The 20926-nt window shown below is 37.3% G+C and overlaps 1 protein-coding gene across 3 annotated transcripts in view; it reads left to right on the top strand.

Annotated features, from left to right (window-relative positions):
- Positions 1-20926, top strand: part of CNOT2 (CCR4-NOT transcription complex subunit 2) — an 89579-nt gene that overhangs the window by 20042 nt on the left and 48611 nt on the right. The window contains exon 2 of one of the 3 annotated variants that reach the window (XM_042792461.1): positions 12962-13034. The exons of 1 other annotated variant lie outside the window; for it this stretch is intronic. The gene's annotated coding sequence lies outside the window, so the exon portion shown is untranslated. Of the gene's footprint in view, positions 1-12961; positions 13035-14628; positions 14650-20926 lie in introns of those variants that run through there. One more of the 3 variants, XM_042792462.1, reaches the window with a different exon arrangement.

Raw genomic sequence — 20926 nt, 5'->3', positions numbered from 1 at the left:
TAAGACATATTTGGAAGTCCAGATATGTACAAGAGCAGAGATTATACCAGCATTATTTCTTAATTGATTTGTCATGGAGGGTTTTCAAATACTTGTTGCTTTTGTGTTGTTACAGGAGCTATTTTTAAGGGACAAAAGGCTGGCAAATATCTAGCAAGAAAAATTTGGATGTGAGGAAGAATGAGGATGATATGGAGAAAACTTACTAAAAATATTGTATATTTCTACATTTAAATCTATGTAAATATCATTAGCGTTGGCTTTGGAGCATTTTTAAAATGTTTTATTATGCATACATATCTTTTAATCTTAATTACATATAGTCAGTCAAGAAGATCTCTGGATGCTCATTCCTAGAAGCTTAATTAATTTTAAATACCGCAGGAGGTGTAGCATACATAGTAACATTTGTAATACTGAAATTTGATGTAAAACCTGAAGTATTCTAATGTACCTTCCCTTAAAAGAATGATCCTTAATACATTGTAAAATAATCAAAGTAGTGCTCTGCATGAGAGTGCTACTTATGAGTGCCTGTGTACTGGCACGTTTTTAATTACAAGATCCTTGTGCTTTCAGATATATCTGTGCTTACTTTAGAAGGTTGGCCTTTTTTCGTTGGCTGTCATCTAAATATTACTAGTGCCTTAAGAACTGATGGGTGGAATTGCTTGGTGTGTCAACAAATTAAGAGTGTGGAGTGTCATGAACAGTAGTGAACTAAGAATTTGACCTAACGAGGTCTTGCATTGTTATCTGCAATACATCAGAAGAAAAGCTTGCTGTTTAGCTCTTTCAATCTAAAGAGCAAAAGGCTGAATAGTTTTCTGACTTGAGAACCAAACATGTTTATGAAAGAGGAGATGGATAAACTTAATTTCATTCCTGGGTATTTTGGATTTACCATTCAGGAATAAAGAAGAGTTTTCTAATCAAAGGCAAAATAACCCAGACGCTGCTCAGCTGGAAGAGATGTACAGATTGGTTAATTGACCGTGCTGCCTTGCTCCTTCCTATAAATGTGATGTAAAGTCTGGATGAGCCTTAGAAGGAGTAATTGTAGCCATACTTTTACATGTTAAATGCAATTAGATTTTTGTAATTTTGCTTGATAATTATAGATACTCTGCAAAGACTGAAATGATTTAAGTCATTATCTGTTATCTGGTGTTGAAATGTAAGCAGTAAAGTCCAAATTTTTAGTGTACCTGTCCAAAGACAGTTATGCAGGTAAACATTCAGTTACGGAAGAATACGCTATGATATTTAATGTGAAAACCAGCTTTTCTTGAAATTCCTGTATGAAGGATATGTTATTACTGGGGAGTTGTAGATCACGGTGCTTTTTTATATTTTTCTCCTTGAATTTTTCTTCTTTGCTGTCTGTTTAAAACAAGAGGAGGGGAAAAATGAAGGGAAAGGGAAAAGGCTCTTCTACAACCCTTGTCCCTCAAAAAAAAAAATGAGGGGGAAGGGGGCAACTTAGTTTTCAGATCTTAATTTAGAACAGACTGGGCCTAGTTGATATCAGTAGGATTCCTTGTGTGTAAAAGAACCTGCATTTGGGGAGAGATTGGTCCTGGTCCTACGCTAAACATGGCTTGATTTAAGACATGAGATTCTGATTTGACTTCAGTGAGGCTAATTGTGTGTATAATGTTTCCATTTGAAGAGTAGGTTGTGTGAAAGGAAAATAGAAGACTGATTGAAGGGACACTGCTGATTTGTTTTAAGTTGACATTTTCCATTAACATATTCTGAATATTATACTGTGAGGTCTTTTCATTTATTCATATACTTTTTCTTCCCCTGCATCTCTGTTGCTGATCTACAGTTTTCTGCAGAGACCCTTTTGCTTATCAGCAAAGGTATCTTGCTAATCTGTTCTTCTCCTCCTCTTCCTCCTTCTCCTCCTGGTGTACCCTCTGCTGCCTGCCAGCTCTTCAGGGGCAGGGTTGTTTCTTCTGTTTGTTGCTGTGGTTGGTGTGGACACGCAGGAGTGCATGAGCAGCACACAGCATCGATGGAAAAACTGGGAAGTGCCAGTAAGAGTGAAACCAGTGATCTGCAAAGTGCTCTCAAACCAAATAAGCAAAAATACTAACAATATTTTGAGTAACTTTCTCTGATGATTAGGCATTTGTTTGCAAGCAGAGCTGACAAGTGCATAAACCACTGTTTTGTGGTTTTAATAAAGTCCCCAGGAGGTACTTATTGAAGTCATGTACTCTTGTCTCTAAGGAGTATGTGTATATTAAGGGCGAAGGATGTCTCCTTATCCTTGTAATAGGAGGTCCTACTTAGGAGGTATATAGCTGTTTATCATGAATTGCACTTTTATTTTGCTCTGCTATTGTTGCTGTATTACTGTAAAATTGCTGTACTGGCACCCTAAAAACAAAGGCATTTTGGGATTATCTAACATCCATTTAAACAGCAGTGGCTAAAATGCTTGAAACATTCATGGGATATTGTACTGGGGTGTCAGGTTAAATGAAAAGATTGGAGAAGAAACATGCACCTGTGCTTGAGCTATGTTGTTTGAATAAAAATATCTCTGCATCAGTGCTTGACTGTGCTAGGTCAGGAACATGCTTGTAGCTCCACATAAACATACAGTACTTGAAGAAATAAGGAGAGTGGAACTTGGAGAAATATAATGTTAGGTGAAATAGAATGAAATACAGTTTCAGTGTAAAATTTTGTTTAGCTGCAATGATGTATACTGACCAACTTTAAACAAGAAAGCAGTAACAGTGCAGGTGTGGTTAGGTGAGTGGTGTTGGTTTGTGCTGAGCTGTTGGCATGCAGAAGCCAAGTTGTCACTGTCAGGACTGTCTCAGTTCCGTTTCCACAGACACTGCCAAATGCTGCTTGTGCTGTAAAGCCAGAGGTCAGATATTGCATCCAACAGTTTGAGAAACATTTAGTTAACTTATTAGCATCTTTGCCCAAACTTCTTATTGAATGTAGTACTCCTTTAACTATACTAAAAAAAAAAAAAACTTTTGCAGGTTTCAGACAGATGTGAGGATTGTTTTACCTTTGAGGCTTGAGCCATATGTGTTTGCACAGAGATCCTTGTATGCCTACAGCTACCTGAACCAGAGACCTCTTCTCCTTTGCACTTGTTTAGCTGAAGTATTCTTGGTGCTCTCCCCTGTTTGCTGACAACACTGTGCTATTTTTGTTTTTCCCTGAGCTGCACAGTTTTTCACTTGGAGTTTCTGGCCTTTAAATCTAGTCACCCTACTCATCATTGGTATCTGTAGTAGTAGCTTGATGGTCTCTTCAAGCTGTGTGTGGTATAGGGCCAAAATATGGTGGCTAGGTGCAAAAGCTTCTGTTTATCTCTTTATTAAACAGCAGCTGAGATGGATGTCTGTTAACCTCTGTGGGCATGTGCTTCAGGCTGTGGATTTGTGCAGTACGTTAGTGGGTCTCTGTCATCCCCCATCATCTGGGAGTAAAATAACTTCTCTTTCCAATATAGGTGTTCTGCCATCTTTGTCCTTCAGAGAGAGCATCACCCCCAGATGCTAGTGGGACAGTGGCTGTACTTCTGGGATTTAACTGCAGATGCTGCAATGTCCTGTGTATTAGAAGAGGGAAGGGAAGCATCCCACAACCTCATGGGTATTCTGCAGTAGCTGGCAGCAGCTAGGCTGTTCTTACTTGCTGGTCTGGCCAAAGTACAACTGTGCTTTGCTGCAGATTTCTGCTTCCTTGGCTGTTGGAAAGAAAAGTCAGAAGTTCCAGGTTCCTAGAGGGATATTTTTGCCATTGCCTTCATGTCTGGCTGTCTTGACATGATCAGAAAAGTTTTAATAGTCAGAGTTTGGGGGTAGGTTTTCTAAGAAAGCCCAGGATATGCAAGAATATATCTGTGTTTTGCTAGGGTGCTTGTATCTATTGTAAAGGATCTACCTTTTAATAAATGTGTGCTGTTTGGCCTGAGAACAGATGGTCTTTTTTCATTTTGCCAGGGTTTCTAGCTGACAGTGACTTCTGTTGAGCATCTTTTCTTTTGCCTATTCCTGTCGTTTTTTTCCCAAGCAAGGTGGCTTTTACACTGCTTGAAGACCTCAGCTTTAGCTTTTCCTTACTCTCTGTTCAGACTTGCATAAAAATATTGTCAGAATTGAAGGCTTCACAAGTGTTACCTCCAGTACTTACGACCTGCCAATATTCTCTCTGTTGCTGTCACTCTAGGTGTCCCAGCAGGTTCATATTGCCTTCTTTGTCCCCCTGCCTGCAGTTTCCTTCCTCTAAATTAAAAAAAGAAAAATAAAAAAACCCAAAACCCCACACAACAACAACAAAAAAAAAAAAAACCAAAAACAAACAAACAAAAAACCCACAACAAACTCTCTCCTGTTCTTGATGCACTAGCCTCAAGACTTACCAGTCATGCTACTGCTGTGCTGCAGTTCATTACTACCTTTCCCTTTCTGTATTTAGTGTGTACTTTCTCTGTATACTAGAGCAAGTTTCACTGTCCTGCACAGGGAAAGGGTTTTACAGCCTGTTTTTCTAATATCAAAAAGGAGGAGAAAGGTGGAGTAATTTTAGACTTAAGCATTCATCTTCTCTCCTCCCTTTTCCTTAGGGCTTCAGGACTGGCTGTTCTCTTGGCCAGTCAGCAAAGAAATCGGTGTATCTCTTGATTTCAAGATACTGAAATGGAAATACGGAAGTGAGCCTCACAGAGGAAGTATCTGTATTTTTTTTTTTTTAACTGATGCAAATCTGCTAACAGTAAAATAACTGGTTGATTGGCTTCTTTATGGCACTAAGGTATGGTGATGTCTCCTTTCTTATCATAATAATGATATAGAGACTCAAGAAACTGTATTGTTGACCTGAAACTTTCTTTTCTTTTTTTTTTTTTTTTTAATATCAGTGGGAGACTAAACATCAAGCCGAGTGTCCATGAAATTTGTTTACGTCTAGTCAGTTGGATGCAGCTGACTGGGGTGATTCTGGACATAGTATCTGTGAAAGCTTTTCTGTCTTGGTGGATTCAGAACTGTTAAGTCTTGGTCTAGATGCCTATCTTACCATGTAGAAGGCAGCCTTTAGGATTGTCTGCATAATGGGTTACTCCTTCCAATATAAAGTTTAATTTTAATTAGTTTCACTTAATCTAGGATGGGATGCACAGGTCTTGCAGTTGGATCTCTGTCAGCTCTGTTACCTATTCAGAGAAAAATTCCTGAAATATCAGCTCTGTTAATTTTAGTGCTGCAGTGATGTGTACTGGTATTTGCACACCTTTGAGATCACAGCAGGGTCAAAATTTGCCTCAGATCAGTGAGAAAATTGTTGATCTGTGTTCCTGTTTGGACCTGTTTCTGCATATTGTTGGGAACCTGAAGGTACTTTTCAGTTTCCTTTTTCCAGCAGTAATGTCTGCCAATTGTTATGATAATATTCATTTAATGTTTCTTGAATTAAATTTGGGGATTAAAATAACGATCGCCTACAATGGATATTTTGAAATGTCCTTTGTTGATAAGAGAACCTAAAGCAGCTCAGATGGTTTAGGTAGCTGTAATGGAACAAATATACAAGACCATAGAAGCATATAGTATCAACAGGAAATTGTGTAATTTCACTGACATTGTAAACACCTTCCTATATTGGCCCCAACTAGATAGTTACTCTTTTTTAAATTCCTTTTTGGCCATATACCCATTTGAAGTTCCTTTTATCTACATGGTTATTCATAGGGAGCCTGTGTTACATCTGTGCAATGTGGATAGAGTCAGTGTCTTTGGAATGCTGCAATTTTATGCATTTCTGTGGTGACATTTACTTGCCCTTTTTTATCTGTTTAGAAGATCTTTGACAATCTGAAATCTAACTACATGAATGCTTCATCATTTTTAGTCATCTTTATTAAAAGTAAGTAGTCTTCCATAGGAAATTCACTGAAGATAGATGAAGTCTTCTGTGTATATACTCCATCCCAGATACTGAGGAAGGCATCAGTTTGTGCACAGATAAGAGATGTGGATTTTTAAGTTGTGTTGTCAGAGGTGCAATATGAGGAGGAATTAAAATTAAAAGTGAAGGATGAAAAGGAGTTGTCAAATCATACAGGCTAATGAAGAAATTTGAAAGGAGCAAATTGCAAAATGTTATTGCATGTGAATATTGTTAGCCAGAAACTGAATATCTGCTTAGGTTTTATGACTTTGAATATTCTTCCATTACTCCTTTGTGAACTTTTTGGGGCGAGGGGGATAAAAGGAAGCTTACTTTATAGGAGTCTTGTGTTATCAAATTAAAACAAAACACAACTAACAGAACCAAATTTAAGTGCTACCAGTTTGTAAAGGTTTTGAAATCTGTAGTCTGCAGGGAGACCTTTTCATTGAGATATGCATGTGCACACATATTTGTGTGTGTATGTGTGTCTGTCTTGATATATGGGTTGTTATACCACTGCCCTCTAACTTTGGTGAAATGAAAATCCTTGTTCTGCTAGGATTGTTCGGTCATCTGCATGATGCAAGTGAACAAGAATGTGGTTGTAAGGTGCCAAGTAGAGAAGTTTATTTTTTTGTTAAGTAAACTGGACAGAGAAGTATGAAGAAATGTGGATGCTTGAGGATGATCTTCATTAATATGTTAAAGCTATTAATGATAACTTTCCTGCATTGTTTTTCTTCATAATAGTCAGATGGTGACTTTTTCTGAATTGAAACTGTTACTGTATTTTGGGCTTCTATACGGAAACAAAGATAATTTTTTAGTTCGTAATTCCTGAAGTGGTTAAAGGGGAAACTGATACTAGAACAAGCTTCAAGTATTTCGTTTTCCCTACTTCACTTTACCTGCACAGTACGAAGTTTCAGAAGCCTTATGTGAATATTTCTGTGTGTCTGTACTTACAGGTGTGACACTTGGGTCATGTAGGTGAATTTGTCTGCAAAGCAGCAGTGGTTCTGCTTTGATAGCTGTCTCCCACTCGAGTTAATAGTGGTAGTGTCTATAGTAAAACGTAACTAAAGATTATGAGTCCTTTGTGTTTAATGTTTGTTTTCCATTAACTACCTTTTGTGTAGTCATTTTGTGCTCCTGCCAAAGTTCTGCATATTTGAGCAGTTTGTAAATAATTTTTGAATGTTTTAAATCCAATCACTGGTGTCTGTTCTACTTCAGGCTTCAAGTGCTGCAGCCTGAGATATTAATGGCAATTTAGAGCCATCTGAGATGAGTGTAAGATGCTGTTGAAATAGAGTATGTGAGAGCATAAGTAAATGGGCTCCAGATAAATACAGTAAGTGGTAAACTTTGTTTTAGTTTATTGTGCATAGTTAATTAATAATTCATTTTAGATGGTGGTTGCGTTTCTGTGTGACAAATAAAACAGCGATACTCTCTTTAGCATGAGCCATTAGAATTCTGGCATGACAAATTGAGGATTATTGGTTTTGTTCCAATCACTAAGATCAGCGGAAATGTGAAGTATGCTCAGCTAAATGCAGCGAGTAGGTCTGCCTTGCTTATGTTTAACTACTAAGTTTGAATCTGGTTCACCTACCTCTTCAGGCTCCCTTTATAGTCAGTGGATAAGAGGTCGCTCTGGGGAGCGATTCTTTCCCTGAAACTTCTCTTAACTGACTGTAAAGCAAGCTCAGGCGTTGCTTTTGAAAGCAGGATTCTTTGTGCAGCTGTCAGTTTCTGATCTCTTCCATTACTGACAAAGACCTTGTGCTGCAGATTTGCTTGGTTTGGTGGAGCATGCAAGAGGGCCTCATTACATAGAGAAACTTTTTATTTATGCGTTAGTACAGACAGGAGGAGGGAGCTATTTCTTTGGAGGGGGGGGAATTACAAAAAAAATCTTTCAACAGTTTGTTCCTGAAAGGGACGTGAAGTGGTTGGGATTAAGATCACTGATCAGCTGAAGGTTTTGCAAGTATGTAAAGTCAAAGCAGTATAGGAATATCTGAATTCGAAGGAAGGTGCTGAAATAGATTTAATTCTCAACGATAAAAACAGCAAATCAAAGTTGAAAATAATGAAACTGTTCATCAGTCAAGATTAATGAGTATGAGACTGCAGAGAAAATATCTTTCAAATTCATTCTTCTGTGCGGAAGATGCAGGCAGCCTTCTGCAGTATTCAAAATGCAAATATTAAACTAAGGTATCACAAATAGAAGCAGACTGTATTATCTGAACTTGGTGAAGAGGTAATGTTATGCAAAATGACATGCATATTTTAATGTGTTTTAATATAAACACTGTTTTGTCATTTTTACTGGGATTTGTAAATTAAATAATGAAACCTTTCCAATAGTGAAATACATCCTGTTGTCCTTACTGTATGTAACCTAAGGTCTTAACATCACAGACATCTTTGGTTTAGCTTTGCATTAATCCATGTTAAAGTTTGGAATGCTTGAAGAAGTATTTTCCAATTTTCCTGGTATTTTTTTTGTTAGAATTGGTTTGTATGGAGACAGTTGTCCAAGCTGTATAGTCTGGAATTCAGAGCGGTACTGGGTCAATATGAATATTGAATAGTATTTCTGAAAATCAAAGGAGGGGGAGAAAAAAAAGGGAAGCTGATGTTTGAGAAAATGATTGGATTTTCCGTTTCTGTCAAATTTATCATTATTACCCATTTTCTCTTTTTTTAAAAAACATGTTGTTACTTATTTTTCTGTGACCTTTACTCCTCTGTGTCTAACTTTCTTTTAAAATAAGATAGTTCTTAGAATGTGTTGTCTGCTTTTTTGGTGGTTTTCTTTTTCTGTTAACACATTTTGTCAGTTTGTTAGAATGGAGGGTTTGTCACTTGGTTGAAGTTTTGGAAAACCTAAACCTGTGCTATAGGTTGAATTTGACTTGTGTATTGCTCCTGAAGCTTAATCTGAAAGAGATTTAGTGCAAAACTGAAGTTTGCTAAAGCGATCCAGTATTCTCCTGTGGTGGAGCAGAAGATCTGAATAAAGAAGCAGTAGATACTGTGTATTTTAAGAAGAGCCTTTGGCACATGCTGGTTTGGTGTAGGTAACTAAACTAAGGAGGTGTGTCACACGTTATCTGGAAAACTGTAGTATAAGTACTTTACTGGGAAACTATAGGTTTCATGGATTTTCTCGAGTCTAGTACTTGTGGATATTTTTCTGAATTATTGGGTGATAGAAGAGGAAGTAAATGCACCTATTTTGCATAGGAAGGCAAATGCAGAGGTGACAAATAGTACAAGCATATAGAGGAGGACTGATTAATTAGCAGGGAAGGATGTAGCGCTTGTGGGGTGTAATAAGCCATTCAGAGCAGCAGTACATTGTTGGGGGAGAGGGAAGCAGGCGCCGTTCCAGGATGTGTGTGTAGGAGTGCCCATATCCAAATCGTAGTGAAATACTGTTGCTGTGTTTGAAGATGTTAGGACCTCACATGGAGTACTGTACTTACAGAAGTACATTAACCATTAAAAGGAGTGAAAAGGAACACAAGTCTTGCAGAGATGGCCCGGAAGAGCAGAGCAGAAGAACTGGAGCTGCTCTCCTCTGGGAAAAAAGTGCAATGGTGTACCTCATAAATGCAAAAGGAGAGGGAGAGGAAAAGCTGTTCTTTGCCCTTGGGGAAGGATAAGATCCTCATGATGTTTGTACAAAGGGGTTTTTCAAAGATTGGAGGGACTTTTGGTGAGTATGGTCAGACATTGGTATAGGTTCCTCAGGGAGACTGTAAAGTAAGTCTGCTGTGGGTCTGAGAACCAGTGATGGTGTTACCAAGTAGACAATGGCTTCTGCCTTCTGCGGAAGTGAAAGCTCAGGAAGAGCCAGGGACTCCCATCCAGGAGATGGTAGCAGCTGCTAGCCTGTTTTGAATATGAGGTGTCCCTTTGCTAGGGAGAATTTCCCATTTCCTGCAAAATTCTTAATCAACATATTAACATCTAATTTGTAAAAGAAGAATACAGCTTGATGCATAACCTTTGGGCCAAAGAACTCTCATTTCTCATAAAACAGAGAACAAAAGCCCTGTAATGAGGTGGAAGTACAGTGATTTTAATCAGAATAGAATTTGTGGGCATATATGAAATAGGCTAATATTTGTGTTAGCATGTTGTCTTCTCAATATAACATTATATACATATGTAACAAAATTATGAAGATTAACATTTTCTCATTCAAAATGTATTTATTTTCAATTTGGTTTGACTATAGTGCTCTCAAGTCATATTTTGGTACTCGACTAAGATCCTGCTTTTGCTTTCTTAATCTCTATCCCAGGGATGACAGGGCTGGACTGTTGTGGAATTTCATAAGTGCTGTTTGAATTGGCCTGGTACAGATTGTGTTATAAAGTGATGACACTTTTCTTCTGCTGGAACTGAACACAAAGCTGCTTTAGTGGTGTTGATGCTGTAAAGAGATGAGAAGGAGGAACTGAAACCCAACTTCTGTGGCACTGCCTAGGGAAGCTTTGCAATCGAAGTCCTTTGTCTTGCAAGGGAAAGGGAAAGTCTAGTTTTGTGCTGAAATTATACTTAGTGATTATACCCTAAAACCAGTTGCTTATTCTGTGACTAACTTTATAATGCCTATTCAGGAAAAGTATATAACCCTTTCTCTCTAATTTCTTTTATGATTTTTTTATATTTGCATGTCAAGTATGTTGCGTGCTCCCACTGATAGGTTTAGGACTGGATGAAAGAGCCATTCCAGTTGTATCAAGTCTGTATTTAATGAAACAAAAGAAATGTAATACAGTCTGAATGATTAGAGTGTTAGAAGAAATACTTAATATTGTCAAGTACGGATGCTAAAACTGAAATTATAACATTTTAAGACAAGTAAAGAAAGCAGCATTACTGCATGTGGAGGAATGCATTCTGAGTTTAGAGCCTACCTGCAAGGGTGTCTTGGAACTCCAAAGTCTTACAGTGTTGGAACTCTCTAAGGATCCAGTCCCTTCTCAGGCAGAAAGGATCAGTCTGCCTCTAAGGCTTCAGTGATATAATTTGTATTTTTATAGCAGATGTAGTTCTTATAAAAATCCCTTTCTCAAAAAATAAACCGGAGTGGTCCACGGTATTTGATACTATTTCCATTTTGTCAGGTGAAGAACCAGCTGTCAGGTATAACCTTATACCAATGGTGCCAAGTCGTACTCACATCGGGCAGTGTTAAGGCTCTTTTCTAGTGCTGGAGAAGGGAGAGTGTCTCTGGGTTGTCTGCTGTGGGCACTTGACTTGAGGCCAGGTCTCTTCAAAGAACCAGGAAAACCTGGAACTTTCTGCTGACTTTTTTTGATGGTGTGTACTGACTTTGCAGCCTTTGGAAGTGGAAGGAGGACAGCAGCTTGCCTGGTGTCCTACGGTTTCTTCGCAGGACGTGATGAGGCTGGGTGTACCCCAGGGTGCTATAGCCATGTCAGGGATGGCAGCCTCTCCTGCTTTGTTTCCTCCCTTCACCCCAACATTGGCAAACTAAGGTTTTGGTTGTGTGCTGCAGCCCTGGAACTGGGGCCATGCTTGAATCCCTTGGGGACCACAGGGGTAGCTGCTGTGGGCCCGGGGAACTTGTTTGCTTTCTTCAGACACTTAAGCCCATGTTCAACAGTAACCACTTTGAATAGGGCCCTTAGTGTATCAGTGCATCAGTGATACTTGCAGTAAAGTGTTTCTGTTTAAAGTGGTTCTGTTTAAACTACTTAAAGGTGAAGAAAAAGTTTTGCGGAACAAGTGTACATGAATTATTTAGCAAATCTACTTTGAAATTTTGCCACTCTTCTGAGGTGAGGAACTTTAGGAAAGTAGTACGAGAAGGGATGGTGCAAAAACACTTGGTGGAGTTTTGGAGTTTTATCCTGTAGCTGCAGTACCCACAACTGGTTGTGCTGTGCCTCTTCTGTGCAGTGCTCATAACAGTGTGAATGTGCCTTTTGTTTTTTTGGTGAAAAAAAATTACAACTTTATCACTGCATGCAATAGCTGGTTCCTTTACTAACTTAGGATCCTAGAATGCCTCTGTTTTCTAGGCTTGGGTGATGTGTTTTTTAACCAGTGTAGTTGTTAATTTCCTGTAGCAGTTACAACCAAAGCATACTGATTCTGGAGATCCCAAAAAGTCAGAGCTGCTGCTTTCCCAGTTGTGTTTTGGTAGTGGTTTTTCTTCCTTCCCATTATTTCTTCAGTGAACCAAAATTCATGTTGGGAATGTTTTTTGTTTCCTTCCTTCTCCTTTGGATTTGGAAACACAGATTCTGTGCTTCCAGTTTGTGGTGGTGTTTTTCTAGTCATCTCTGAAAACTGTTGGGACGTGAATTTGAGCTTGTTCCCCTGCTGTCCCAAGGGTAGTTCCCTAAGCATTTCTGTATTTCTTATAAGGAGGCAAAATTCCCTCTAAGGTGTACAATAGAAAGAATTGGCCCGCATTCAGGTTTTATTTGATTTAGCAGAGAATAAAAGACAGCTAAAAATAATTTTGGGAGCATTTGTGATTTCTTATGTGGTTTTCTTATGAGACTAATTCTGTATTATTTTTGGAATAACTTGTCTTTACAGAATCAAGGCATCTGTGCCTTTCTGTTTGAACAAAGGGTTTGTAGATATGTTAGATTTCTGTAGCCTTTTAGTTCATGTTGTGAACATCTTTTTTGGGGGGGGGAGGGGAGGAGGAGCTTACTACTAATTAATTAGATTTCCTAAATCTCCAAAAGAGTACTAATTTTGTTTTGTTTTTTTTAATGAAATTTTGATAGTTAATGACTCCTGCTTTAGTTTGTATGTGATTATTGCTTTTCATTGAATTTGCTTTTTGCTTTAAAACTACTCAAAAGCTTTTAAGTTTATTTTTGTATTATTTTCAGTACACAAAATGTTTTGAAATTTTTTTTTTCCATTTATGAAACAGTAAGAATTGTAGGACACTTGGAAGATAACAATATATTTTTACTAATAATGTTTTATTAATCTACTTCATTTACAGGAAGTGGTCATCGGTCAAAATTTGCTTACCTCAGCAGAGCCAAAAAATTAATGGGCAAAAGTACAGTGTGTAGGTAGGTAGCTATTTTCAGTGCACTTAAGGTTCTTTTAGGAGAACCTTATTCTAAGGGAGTGGGATAGCTATCAAAATGTAAGATTTTGCTCTTTAAAATATTCAGGCAGTAGATTGAACAATGAGGTGTTGAAGGAAGTGGTTTTGAAGTATAGTAATGTGTTCCTTTTATGAGATTTTAATAAAATGTGCCTTGGAAGGATGCATATGTACATTGAGTGGTAGAGCAAAATTGAAGCAAGTATATTTATTTTTATATGTGCCTTTAAATTTTTTTGCAAATATTTTTATTCAAGATTTGTCAGAAAAGTGTTCTCTTTGATAGTTTTCCCAAATCTGAAATTTACCTAATATAAGTTAAAAAGGGATCGGGCATAGGCATCTTTATTTTGTTGGCTGTTGGTGGTTTACTGCATTCAGTGCATTGCAATGGAATGCAATATTTGTTACACTTCAGTATACTGTTTTCTTTTACAGTATTCTGTAATCATAGCAAAAGTTAGTCAAGGTTCCATGATTGTATCGTTGCAGCATTAGTACCATACAGAAGCTGGGTGAGTTCTGCATTTTGACATGTGAATAGCAATCACATTTCATTTATCCCCTTAAAAAAAAAAATCCTTGATTAAAACTTTCATATTAACACGGTCTGTTCTGCAAATAGATGTTCTTTGTAATCCTTAGTGTTCCTTCAGCTCAAATGGCAAAGGCTAAAAAAAATCCCTGAAAACAACTTGATTTTGTTCATACAGAAGTGTATGTTGTTAATAATTATATATTTCAGGATAACATTGCATTTAATTCAGTAAAATCAGCTTTGAAGTTGTAAGGTTCAATTTCAGTACTGTTTTGTTTTATCATTACATCACTAAAGTAAAAATTTGGTGACTTTGTTTTTCATTACAAGTCTCACTGTGGTGCTGTGTAGTGTAGGCAGATTTTATATTTATGTCCTAAAAGTAGAGCAGGAAGGAGGTGACATTTTGAAATGGGGTATTACACCATTGTAAAAGTAAAATTTGTTAAATAGCTGTGAGTTGGGAAGGAATTTCAGCAGACTGCAGGCTGTGGGTTAATTATAGCCTACAAAATATTGTGGGGCGGTGTGTGTGTGAACATGATAAGAAGACATGAAGTTAAAAACATACAAGCTAACTTTGGGGTTTTGCCAAATAGCATGTTAAAGTATCATGGATATGTTCCCAGGAACATGTTATGACATGCTTAAGATTCATTAAAATAAGATGAGCAGAAGAGTCAGTAAACCTCAAGAATAGCTTGCTTTTGTGATTACTCTGTTTTACGTTTTGGCAATATGTGTTTGAATTTAATGATACACTGTGGAAAGCCCCAGAAGTAATTTTGAAGAGTTTTTCCTTTCATTTGTCATATATTGTTTGTTATGCTCGGTTAGGCTTCAGTTTGAGGGTTTAAATGTGAATGTGAACTTTTCTCCTATATGCTGCTAGCTCTTGTCCCAGAATCCCAGATTGTTTGGGGAAAAAGTTATGCTTGGCACAGGTTGGTTTCTTGTTCCTCAGAATAATTTATCAGTGTGTTGCTTTGGCTTCCAAGGCAGTTTCCAGACTGTTTTGGCTTTCCTAGAGCAAAGCTGGGTAAGTAGTTTACCATTAGAGAGCCTTTTCTCTAACAGTTTCTGAGAATTATTTTTGCGGCAAAGTGTGTTGCTCTTTGTCTCCCATGTAGTGCTTGAAAGAAGCAGAGATCTGAGCAACCTGTAGTATGGCATTACAGTTCTATACACAGGTGAAGGCTCAGCTTTGAGAGCCAGTGTTTAAAGTGCAGCAATGGAGGGAGTATGCAGACTGGTAACCGGCAGTTTGGGAAGCTGCAGTTCCAGATATCCTTGATATCAGGTAGACAAAAGCTGTCCTGACTTTACTGCTGTGATAAGGAAGGCAGGTGACTGTTCTTGTTTATGAATGTATTTATTCTGAACCAGGCAAGAGGATCACTTCTTAAAACCAGAATACCTTGAGACAGATGCAGACACCAGGTTCTGGGGAGTAAGGACTCATAGCTTGAGTGCTCCTAGGCATGTGATGCAGGAGTGGCAGAACAGCAGTGCTTATTTGAATTTGGACTAGATCTGATACTTCATGAAGCAGTACCAGACAGACCTGTTTTGAAATATTGGATTCATAGATGAAAAGTCATTCATTTATTGAGGGTAATCTTCAGCTCTGTTCTTTTTGAAGTATTAAAATGGGTTTGTCTTGTAAAAGAAACCTGCTTCAGTTGTGCACTATATTCTCTCTTTTTCAGTCTCTAGCACTTTTGATACCAAGATATTTTACAGAAACCTCTCACAGAAGACTATATCTAGTGTATGTTTTGCTTCCCTTAATAGTAGGAGTTTTAGAATAGAACTTAGGTTCTGAGGGATACTTTTGTGAGAATGTTTTCAGATGTGGGTTTCTGTTTATATTAAATTCTTGAGAAGAGATTTGTTGCTTTGAAATGGAATAAGGTTAGTTATATTTCAGAGACCCTGATTCAGAGGATATGTCAGTCCCTGTAAACATATATGGAGGGGAGGGAACAAACAGTAAAATTCTGCTTTTACAGAGAAACATTATAGAAGTTACTAGTCTTTACAGAAGGAAACTTGAGAATCTTTGTAGAGAACAGCACACATGTTCCCCTCTTGATGAGAAGAAATTAGGAAGCATCAATACAACACAAAAGATCAAGTAAGAAATGTTGTAAGTCTCTGGGTTCCCGGAGGGGCTCATATTTTTCTCCTTATTCAGTTAAGCACTGGCTTTTTTGCCTTAGAAATTTGTTGGATCACTGTAAATAATTGAGATTCGAAATAATTTTTCCTCTGAAATTAATCAGAATTGTGGTAAGGAAGCAAGCTGTTAAACTGGAAAACAATAACAAAAGGAGGAAAATAGAACTGTGCTTTCTACCCAGAAAGTAAAAAGCCTCAGTGGTTTCATTTGCATCTTTTGTCACTTAATTGGACTACAGATTTCACAGGAAGCCCAGAAAAAATTAATACAGAGGATGGAGAGGAGACTTTCAAAGTTCACAGAGCCATAATATACTGAAAATATTTGTAGAATTACTTTGTTCCTAAATAACGTGAAACATAGAAACTTTTAGGTTCTCTAAAGTTTATATTTTAAAAGAAAATTTACAGCTCCTCGGTTTTGTCTGCTTAACTAGGGCTATGCATGCAGAAACCAGCTACCTAAAGTTTAGCAAATTTACCTGTGTGGTTTTCGGTTTGTTTTTTGGTGTGGTTTTTTTTTGTTGTTGTTGTTGTTTTGTTTTGGTTTTTGTTTTGTTTTTTTAAAAAAAGCACTTCAAATCATGTGTCATTTCTCTCTATGTTGTTCATGGCTTGCTGACAGATTCTTTTCATTTATCATTTTCTTATAGCACAGTTATTGTAGTACTGAACTCATAAATTAACAGGCTTTAGTCAATATTTTGGTTTTTTTCCACTGAAATTTTAGACTGAGGGTTAACACTTGGCATGACATGAGAAGCATGTGGTTAAGATCTCTTAGGATCCATAGGTTTATTGGGATTTTGTTGTTGTTCTCTTGCAATGAAAAGACAATTGATCAGGTAAAGGGAAACAGCACACACAGGTGCTGCGTGGCAAGTGGAACCCTGTGGAGTGGAACTGGGGTGGTTTAAGTGGTTACCACCCTCAGCTGTGTTCTTGCTCCTCTCCCAAAGGTGTTTGCACCTCCTGTAGGGATGGTTGGAACAGGGTATGTAGCAAATCCTGCGCGAATTTCAGTATAGCCTATCAGGAGTGAGTCGGTGGCACCTTGTTTGGTGCTTGTGTTCTGCAGCTTGTCAGCAGCCCGTGGGGAAGGGGAATGGTGGAAAAACAGGGCAACAGCTGTATCGGCCACCTAGTTCAGTCTACCACTGCGTGTGCTGGGTTACTATATTGGTTATTATACTTGCTTAATAGCGTTGGCCATCATACAAGGATTCATCTTTCTGAGTAAGTGAATTTGGACAACAGGGTGCTTGCTTTCTTCATTTCTAGTACTATGATCGTCAGATACAGTTTCTTGTCTGTAAAGATACTGTAATTAGGTCTGTGGCTGTTCATTTGTCCTGCCTCTATGGTGTGGTGTAACCATGTAGCAAAGCTGGACCAAGGAGCCAGCTGGCTGAAAATTTAACAACCCAGGCAAGAGCTGGACTGTGACAGCAGACTTCACGGCTGTGAAACCTTATGCCATGTGAAAATCCTTCTCAGTGATGATTCATACTGTAGTGAATCTGTAATTAATTAATAAAAAAAAACCAACTTCCTAAGCAGTCCCTTAATGTAAGAATTGGCCTGTGAATATGTAGAAGACTTCTTTCTGTCACTTCGAAATCCAAAAAACTTGTTTACCATCAGGTTTTTGTAACTGCAGCCTATGGTGAATCATGGTTATGTGTTTGTATTCCTCGCTCCCCCTAACTGATTTGCTGTCACTTTTAAACTAATTTTAGAGTATCCAAAACAACCTTCCTATTCTCAAAGAACGCTTTGAATCTTAAGTAAACTGCTTTCTACCAACTATCAGTATGTTTGTTTTTCCTTGTTCTGCTATCAAAGCTTTCATCAGGCATGTCGTTTATTGAGTCATCTAGACCTTTCTTTGCAGCTGCTAAACAAAATTATGGTCTGTACTTTAGAAGCAATGAGTGCTAATGGATCCTCCCTTCCAGGAATCTCCAATTTTGGAGGCAAATGTTTTGTCTGCAATAGAATTTGCTTGATAACTGTTTAAGTTCAGATTCCTAAAAAATCATTTGTTTGTGACTCTGAATTTTTTCTGCCTTTCACTTACGTGTGGGTGATCCAGCAATCTCATCAAGTTTTTTTTTCTGTAAGTAAGCAGAAAGCTTTTGATGTGTGATATATATCCAGTCACTATACAGAATATATTTTTTTGGCTCTGTTATTCTTACATATATACATTAAAAGTATTGCTGTTTCTGAGCTAGTTTTTTGAAGATAAACTCTGGACAGATCTAGAAAATCATACTTTTTTGTGTGTGACTAGGTGTTGGAAGTTGTGAATTGTTCACAGTGCTGCTCTATGGGCTGCTTATGTGCACTGTCTCCAGGAAGATTTTTCTATGTAGCAATAAGCATTTTGATAGCTTCTCTTTTTAAAAGTGGGGCAGGATTAGCAGAAGTGGTAAAGAATACATTTTTTTAACAGTGCAATAAAAAAGCTTATGGTACCACAGAGATTCAGAAATAATTTTAAAAATATGACAGTAATAAAGGACATCAAACACAGAATTTGTAGATACTTTTGCCATTTGTAGTTTTTGAGAGCTAACTATTGTACACTTCCTGTCATTGAAAGAGTGCTGCACTATGTGGGTATTGTTTTGTTTAATTTAAGAACAGTTACAAATTTATGTAATGCATAATTGCCTCCAGTTATCCAGTATATAGGTTCATGGCGAGATGTATTGCTCTTCAAATTCTTACCCACCTGATGCTCAGGCATATCCATGCCTTTAGAGTATTCTTTTGGATTTTGAAAATGTGGTAAAGAAATTAGTCCTTCTCTATGTTTCCTGAACAAGATTTAATGCTGGAATGATGTGTCTTTTTAAAAGCAAAACTTCTAAGAGCCCTGCTTCAAGGTTATGTAGAGTGGGGGGGGTGGGGTGGGAGGTAGAGAGGGGATTGTATCACTCAAGAAGCAAGAACTTCTTCCAGGACTTGGCTGACCCTGAGGAGGCTTGAAAGAATTTGGCATCAAATTGTGGTGTAATGATTTAAATCCCTGTATTTTCCCCATCTGCAATATTGATAAAATAGGTTAAGATGAAAATGGATTTGAGTGTTTTGCTATTGCAATTCTGGATGAAAGCATAGTAATGCTGCTGGTCGGGATAACTTTTGCGTCTTATCAAATCAGCTGTAGGAAAAGAAAAAATGAAAGTTGAGATCTTGCATTTGCAAGCACTTCAACTACAAAACTTTCATTGTGAGCAAGACTATATACATTAGCTGAAGATTGAATAGTCCCATTTTCAGTAAAAATAATCTTTTAATGAGGACAGAATAATGGGAAGTAATGCCCTGTTGCTTGTTTTAACAGGCTGTTGAGGAGCTAAACGTTACTGTCCTGTCTTGGAGCTCTAAATACAAGCAACTGTTTTCTGAGAAACTATGAGGAAGGTATGAGATGGAAGGGACCATCCCATGTCTGGGACTTGGGCCAGGTCTAAGCAACATTTGCAGTCTGAGCCTAGACTGCCAATTTGAGGTAGCTCTATTTTAAAATGTTGTGGCATATAGTCTGTCACTTCAGAGGGGAATTACTTTAAGATGAAAAATGACATGTTATTTCAGTTTCTGATATTTGAACAAAGTTTACAGTATATATGGGAGCCTGAAGTCCACCTGCTTTAAATGAGAGAGTGAGTAGCTCGATTAATTCATTTTTCTGACAGCCTTAATGGAGAACAGAATGATTGAAGAGGTTTAAATTAAATGTGTGGAAGATTAGTACAGTGGAAAGGCGTGATAGAGGCATTTACTGCTTTCTTAATTTTACTTGGTGATTGTATTTGTGATAGCCTGGTAGGGATCTCAGTCTGTAAATTATCTTTTCTGGTGTGGAATAGTATCTAACACTGAAAATTCTTTACTAACATCAATTAACACTTAAATAATAATAAAAAAAAAATCAATGAAGAATTGCAGTTCAGCAATTTAAAGTCTCAAATAATTGTCATACTTCTTCATTATCTTTAAATAAATTCAGTATTTTTTTTGTGTGTGTAATGTAAGAGTGGTTGTGTCCTTGTTCTTTAGATATGATATAAAAACATCAAAGTTGTTTTGTCATACCTTATTTTATGTCTGAACCCAGTACAGCTGTAATCACAACATAGCCTAGCTGCATAGTCAGAAGGTTACAAGAAACAGGCCCTGGAATATTTTGAGAAACATGCTTCCTAAAGCATCTTAAGGCTTTCATTTAAAAAAATAATAACCAAAGGATAGAAGTCTTTAATTTTAACTTTACATTTTTGTGTTTGCCCTGAAGAATCACAGACTCTTAAGTATGTTTTAGGACAACATGCTAAAAAGCCATACATGAATTTAATTTTAACCTGTCTGTGCTCCTGGGAAATGTTTCTGCTTTTGCAGAATGTACCATTAGTCTGGAGAAGGAGAGTCACTGAGAAGCAAGTATACTGCCAGGAAGTTGTGGCAGCTCGTAAATACTTTTCCTCTTCAAGGATTCAATATATTAAACATACTTAATGTTTTGAATTTTCCAGTTGTATTTTAAGGTAGACAGGATGTTTGATGTGCTGTGTGTGCAGAATGAATTTTTTGGCCAGAATATTCTCAGCTATTTCTATTTTTAGAATACCTTTGGGGAAAAAAAAAAAAAAAAAAACAACAAAAAAACGAAGCCTAAACCCAAAGGAACCCTGTATTTCTTAAAATTCAACATAAAATAAAAATAGTGTTATTACCTCTTTCTTGAGGATGCCCCAAACACATGGTCAGCAGTTTACATTAAATACTGTATGTGTGAAGGTACTGTTAGATAAATCTTTAAAAATTAGTTATGCACATTTTCAGTTGTCCTCTATCTTGTGATACCTAAACAAGAGAACTCTCAACAGCATAATTTTTTTTTTTTTTCCCCCCTGGCTAAAGCTAGGGTAGAAATGGGTCTAGTACTGGTTTACTTAATGTCAACAAACTCCATCCAACTAATGAAAGAAAAAAAATAAATTCCTGTTTCTACTCCATTAATCATGATCTACATCTGACTGCATAGTGCTTAACTACAGGAAATGCTTGGGAAACCAGGGCTTATTTAAAATGCAATGTTTTAGATTAACCAAATGTGAAAG

Source organism: Tyto alba, unplaced genomic scaffold, assembly GCF_018691265.1.
Source record: "Tyto alba isolate M040663 unplaced genomic scaffold, T.alba_DEE_v4.0 Super-Scaffold_2, whole genome shotgun sequence".
In the NCBI taxonomy this organism is placed as follows: domain Eukaryota; kingdom Metazoa; phylum Chordata; class Aves; order Strigiformes; family Tytonidae; genus Tyto; species Tyto alba.
The sequence above is the reverse complement of the archived record's forward strand: the minus strand, read 5'-3'. Positions and strand labels throughout refer to the sequence as shown.